General features: G+C 34.5%; 1 long non-coding RNA gene across 1 annotated transcript; it reads right to left on the bottom strand.

The window, feature by feature from the left end:
• Positions 1-3,542: 3,542 nt before the first annotated feature.
• LOC116248697 (uncharacterized) lies at positions 3,543-4,919 on the bottom strand. Its single transcript, XR_004171049.2, has 3 exons — positions 4,567-4,919; positions 4,044-4,109; positions 3,543-3,853 (listed from the first exon to the last, which is right to left on the bottom strand). It is a non-coding gene; the product is annotated as an uncharacterized LOC116248697 (long non-coding RNA).
• Between the last annotated feature and the right edge of the window lie 2,364 nt (positions 4,920-7,283).

Here is a 7,283-nt window from a genome sequence, read left to right as displayed (position 1 = left end):
CCGACTCCTTGCCTCCTAAATGACATCAAGAAACAACGCAAGAGAATTCAAAGCAGCACTGGTAAACTCTCTCGAAAAACTTCATTATTACAAAAGTAGGACCTAAACTTAGTAGATCATTTAAGGTCTTTGAATTGAACTTCCCTTTGTTGAAAGCAAGGATAGTCAGCCCCTGCACGCATAATATGAAATTGACCTTAAGCATCAAATAGATAACAAGCTCATAGTAATTTAAATCATGAATGAGGATCGCAGAAGAAATAAATACTACATTTATATGTTATATTGTATAAAATACAATAAACATATAACATTATATATACATTAGAAGTCATTACGTATAACATACTTTATACACGTATTATAATGCATAATGTATATAATTAGAGTAATGTCTACTAATGATATATTACTAGAACAATAATGTATACGTATAATATATAATATATTATATTATGTATTATATGTTAAACGTATAATATATATGATACGTGTTATTGTATATATATAATACTATAACATATATACTAATAATATATTATATAATATACATGTTCGGCAAAAGTTAGCCTACCGTACAATGAAACAGTTGTTGGGAACTTCCTTTATTCAAAAGAAAGTCACAAACATGTATACGGAAACCCCTTTCAGTTATACACATTATGACATTAACTATCTATTCACTGAGGGGTCTCACGTCTCTCACTCCTCCAACAAGGGCCCGTATTCCCTGCATCCATCCCATTGCTAAATCAACAAGCAAAAGATCACATGCTTCCTGCCATGGAACCTACTTAGCCATTATTAATTTCCTGCTTACCGCTTAACTGCTCTCAATTTCCTTAGTATTGTGTTTCATGTAGTTCTTCAAACCTGTCTCCTACCTTCTACAACATCCCATTTACATTTCTTCATCCAACACCATTGGCTGATCACCAAAATGAAATTGCAGCCATCAAAGACAATGTTAAGGCTTGACTCCAAATGTGATTTTAAATGTGCCCCAATGATATAGTGCTCCAAGATAAGGACAGCAACATTGTGTCAATTATCTAATTTATTTTCCCTCCCCTTTTGGTCTTTGAGAAGGACCTTCTCAAGAGATGAAAGAATGTTATATGCATAGCCATAGGATTGTGCACATTGAGATATTATATATTGGTCACCTATAAACCCCCCAGGGCCTAGGCAATGAGGTGCACATGGCGTGCCTAGGTTGTCTAGGCAACTATATAATTAAGCAAAAAAGGAAGAGAAAGTGTGCGGCAGAGATGTAAAATTGACCCTATGCTAGTGGAAAAGTAAACCTATATAAAAGTCAAAACAGAAGCCTCTTCATACAGTAGAACACCAGTATAAGATGATAACTCATTCCACATCCACTCAGGATTGTACGGCAGCCAAACTTACAAGAGAGTCTATTCAAGGAAATCCGGCGCAGTCAAACCATGTAGGGGTCATTTTTGTCTGCTTTTCAGTTTTTTTTATTAGAAATGATTCTTCTGTTTTTCAATTTTTTCTGTATCTTTTATACTGTTCTTAGTATTTCACCACATTTTGCAGTCCAATATTGGATATTATATGCAGCTTATAACTTTATATACTACACATGCCATATGGTCTTATACGTATAATGTGCATAAGTTTTGTTAATCAGTTCTTATATATATATATATATATATATATATATATAAGCTCCATATATGTATTACCAGTTTTCGTTTATATATGTTCTGTTGTACTCTCTTTCTTCCGTGTAATATAGATACTCTGGAGTCTGATTATAAGATTTTACATTTATAACCTAAGTAGGCATAAACAAGTCGCTGTCATATATAAAGTGTAATATATCTTGCATACTTATACAGTTACAAATTTATAATACTATATAAATATATGACAGCTACTTGTTTATTCCTACTTAGGTTATACATGTAAAATCTTATAATCAGACTCCAGAGTATCTATATTACACGGAAGAAAGAGAGTACTACAGACTTTGAAATATATAATGTGACTTTGTATTATATATATGGAGACAACATCGCTGCACCCATGTGACATAGCATCTTTTCAGCAATCTCTAATCCTCACCTCCCCGGTATGTAACTCTCTTTTCAGCAAGGTGTGAAGTACTGATTCATGGGTAATTGAATCAGTGTCGTTGACAACAGAGCAGTGTTGGACAGATCATATCCATGCTATCAGTACGTGAGTTTCAATCCTCCGAATAAAGTGGGGATGAGCTTCAAGGACTTGTTAATTCTTTCCTATAGGGTCTTCCAATGATCATAAAAAGAAACACCTTTCAGGGTCTAAAATTTTCACTCCCAATGTTGAAGGAGGTTGGTAATTAGGAACATTATGGCCCTATTAGGCCCTGCTGAACAGAATTTGGGCATCAAGGAAATCATTATTGATATACAGATATACGAGAGAAACGGCATATGGTTACTTTCAAAAGGACACAAGAATTTCTATAGTTGGAAAGGGGGTAAAGTACAGATTCAATAAATCAGATCGACGAAGGAGCCTATGGAAAATCGGCAGTGTCATGCTCATCGAATTTTGGCTGGATTGTTGGTTGAGGATCCCCGTGCATCATGTTTTTGGAGGTGGAACTGACGACTCTCAAAGCATAAAAATTTTGAAAAGTTAAAAAAAAAAAAAAGTTTCCTCTTAAAGCATGCCCTGCTAAGCCATCTGTACAGTTAAATGGTGAGGGATGCCTTGGAGTGATTAACCTTGCATTGGCATCATTTATTGCAGTAAATGTTTATCATAGTCTATGAAATTGCTACTTATGCGCTGCACTAAGTATTTAGAATGATGATAAAACCACAAAGTAGCATGGGACTCTAACAGAATCCGATGCATAGAATTATTAATAAACAACAGCACTAAAGATAGGCATGCTTCATCTGACAGCAATATAAGTGAGCAGCTGTGCACATTGTGCAACCCTAGCAAAAAATCATGGACAAATTACTAAAGCACAACACCTAGATTAGTGCAATGTTCATTGGTTGCAGATGGAGAGTAATTCTCACAAATGCAGATCTCTAAGTAATAAAACAGATTAACCAAAGATGAACTTGGAATTATAACCCATATAAGTAGCAATTCAAATAGACCAAAACACATCAACAACAGGTAATAGACAAATAGGAAAATGAGAGTATATTTAAACGTCATCACAAGGCTAAGGCCAATATCTACCTTGATTTGAAAAGTCACTATAAATTTTGATAAACTACCAAGAAAATGTAACAAGAAAGCAAGAAATGAAAGAAACCAAGAAGTAACACTAAAAGAAACTATAAGAGTATAAGGTCAAATTATAAAAGGTACTAACATGATTTATAGTCAATGACGGCAGTATACAAATGTAAAGTGTTGAATAAACAGAGAACTCAATGTAATGCAGCAAAAAGGAATGAATCAGGACACGGATATTCTCACAAAGGAAAAGAATATTTAACCAGCAAGCCGAAGTTTGAATACTTACCCTGCATAAAAGACACCAGAAATCATCTGCCCTACCATAAAAAGGCAGTGAATCATGTTAGAAGAAATTTTGCAAAAAAATAAACAGACCTCTATGATATCTTCTTAATGAAATTACATTTAACTCGTATTGGAAAAGCTATGGAACATCATTAGCAGAATAAAAAAACAGAGTGGTTAACTATTCACCAAATAATAGGTGCTTCAAGCCAGATAGCCTCCCGGACCACCAAAAGAATGTCAGCTTAGGGAGCAGTGTTATAGAAAGGCAGAATTATGGAGACAAAGTTAATTATCTCCTATTCATTGCACAGATCACGCATTAATCAGCAGATGTTGAAACCTTCTGGAGACACATACATGGGAGCAATGAATACTCTGAACCTATGCTTCTAAGATGCACATTTTTTAACTGCCCAAAAGTGCTCCATTGCAAATGATAGACCAACCACTTGGAAAGACACTACAATCATCTGGCCAGGGCATATGATTAAAACTTTTGACTATTGAGCTAGCCAGCAAACAAACTAGGGTACCTTCTTTCTGCTGTCTTCAACCATCAAAACCATTGTTATATTTGCCTCAGAGAACTGCCATAAGCCCTGAATGAAAGACAGAATTAGCACCTCCAGGACTACCAAAGAACTACTTAAAAAAAAAAAAAAGTTCTATCTAGGGAATGAAAAATAAAGTAATCTTCCATTTAAAGACACACCAACACAGAAAAATACCAGCCCAATCAAGCACATAAGCATCTAACAATTTTACTCTTGTATCTTTTTGTTAGAACTGTGATCCGTACAAAATGCCACAAAACAAAAAGGCTAATAAATATACTTTTCTAAGGAGCACTTAGACTATCCAGGTCCAACTTCTGAATTTGAATATGAATTATCATGATATATACATAGAACGTTTAAAACTCATCTTTTCGTAATAAGAAGCTGAGGCTCAAGAGGATTTCAAAGAATGGGGTGAAAAGAAGTGTACACATATTCATAGAGCTCATCATCAAAAATGATTTACAAGAGATGAAATGCCTTTGACGAGTTATCTTACAATAGAAATAGAATATATTAGACTGAAAAGACTCGCCAAGTAAGAGAGCTCTCCAGAGTGGCTGTGTTAAGCTCACGATCACCAAGAAGTCTGCATTGCTTGCACTTGGTCCAAGTGACAAAGATAGAGACAAGCAAATGCCCAATGATTAGATGGCTAAATAAAAGATTCAAATGCATAGCTTACTCAACAGCAGTTCTGGATCAGAAATATCAGCATCTTTATTCACTTGCCCGTAATGAATGGATGACTCAGTGCTTGAGATACTGTCAATCTTTTCTCTGGATCGAGCACAAAAATTCTATCAAGCAGATGTTTGAAATTGGCCAGCATCTTGGGATCCTCACCAGTGTAGCTTCAAATAAGACTACTAAAATCCTTTAACTTAATATTTACAAGCAGTCGCTTAACAGCCTGCACTAACAATGAAATTGTAAGCACTTTTGCTTTCCTAGTGTGGGCATGCAAATATGTTGCATGGATGTAGATAAATAAATCCATATCATATTTCATGATTATCGCAATAGCCAACGAGAAATTTTAAGGGAAGACAAAAAAAGTTGATTTTCCAAGTATCAACAGCTCAGAATACGTTGAGGATTAAAAAAATATGAATAGAACTACGGAAAAAATTCAATAACAACCTTATGCTAATGAAACATTGAGATATACTTAACATTGATGGCAGCAAATATCATGATTATCATCCATCAATGATGATCGTCATAATCTTCGTATTCATCCTCATTTTCTTTGTTAATTTTTTAAAATTTTAATTTTCAGTGCCTTCAAATGGAATTTCTTCACCAACATATGTTGATTTTTTTAGAAAACTAGTAAAACCTCCCCTCCCACAGCTCTTAGAGATGTTTAGAAAGTGGAAGGGAGGAACGATTTTAAAAAGAAGCACAAAAAACAATGTTTTTTTTCCGTTTTTTCTCTGTATCATAAGATAAGGGGGTGTATCAGCCACATCGTACAGTACAGCCTTTGTATCGCATGATGCGGACGATACACCTATGATCCACAGGCATATCGTGTGTTGTATGCGTATCGCATAGGTTTCTCAAACCTATACGATACGTACTGTCTGATATGGATAACACTCAGCACTTTCTTTACCTCATGCAGATGCAACATTTTGTTTTAGAGACAAGACACATTTTAATATTGTTGGGAGCAATTTCTTAAGAAAAAATTTGAGAAACCCTCACATCATAGGACACCACATTTCCATAACATAACTACACCTCATAGCACTTATAAATTGTTGGGTCATCGGGAACCTAGCAACTAATTGGACAAATAGATGCTTATCATTCTGGCCAATGATCAGTTGACAGGTCCATGAGTATCAAGTTGGCTGGAGCATAATCTATGGACCACTTGACCAACTAAGTTGAGCAGTCCTCACCAATCACACCAATTAACCATTTTTTCAGTCTGTATTTGTCAATTTAGAAGTCAAGTACGTGTTGTTAAGACCACAAAACGACTAGCTGGTCCAAGTGAATTCAAGTTGAATGACTAAAACCAATGTACCCATATTGGTGGGACCAACAAATACGCCATACCATAACGTATGACAACAGTTTCATAAATGTACCAGAAATTCAATTTAATGTTAAAAGTTCAAAATAAATTAAAAAAAACAGAAAAGATAAAGAAAAAAATGTTTTCCATTAAAAACATGCTCCACATAAATATAGACTTATGGGAATAAACATCCATTAACATAACATACTCATAATGTTACAAGTATAACACATTAAGAAATAACTTTAAAGTTTTATGCAACACAAGATGAAACTATTTAAGCAAATAAAAAATGAAAACAATCAAATATCATCTATTTATTGTTCATCATCTAATTATAACACTTGCACATGATTTTCTACCAATCATTTTCCCCACCTTTGTGACCATTGTCATGCAGGATTGTTTGAAATTTGATGCCATATCTTCACAAAACACTAAATCTAGTAATCTACAGTAATCTTTACAGAACAATAGAAATCTACAGTAAAAGTGATAGATTTTATACATTTTGTGAAAGAAATCAGGAATCTCTTTCTTCAACCGCAAGTCAATCTCCCACACTCAGATCTTGAAATCGATGTTTTCTATGTTAAACCCATAAGAGTGCCCTTTCAACAACTATAGTCACTTTGTCATTAGCTAATTAGTTACTTTACGAAGCTTATTTAGGTACATTTGTTACAAACTAGCTGATTAGCATTGTTCACTTACATCCTTTCGGTGCACATCTCTACTTGGCTTGCTTAATTATGGTATTGCTGACCAAGGAAAGAACTCCCTGCATTGTCCTTGTGGAGTCAATTAAGATGCAGGTATAAAGGTCATAATGGCCCTACCCAGCCACTTGTTACTGAACAATGATATATATATAACACAAAGAAGTTGTACTTTCACCATGCTATAGATAAATTAACCTGAAGTACATGATAATGAAAAAATGGTCACCTTCTTTGTAACAGGATCTTCTTCACTGGCATGGAAATTCAGATCCTGATCAAAATGATGATCTGTAAAGGCTCCCAAAAATAGAAGACAGAGTAGTAAAAAAGGATATCAATCACAAGATAAACAAAATCAGTCGTCCAAAGTAAGTATACTTTCCATGCCAAAAAATCGCATACCTTCCTGAGCAACTTTTTATGAAATGGACCTTTTAACTCCATATGAAGCAGAAGCAT

This window comes from Nymphaea colorata, chromosome 2 (genome assembly GCF_008831285.2).
Source record: "Nymphaea colorata isolate Beijing-Zhang1983 chromosome 2, ASM883128v2, whole genome shotgun sequence".
In the NCBI taxonomy this organism is placed as follows: domain Eukaryota; kingdom Viridiplantae; phylum Streptophyta; class Magnoliopsida; order Nymphaeales; family Nymphaeaceae; genus Nymphaea; species Nymphaea colorata.
Note: the sequence above shows the minus strand (reverse complement) of the source record. Positions and strands in the feature narration are given on the sequence as shown.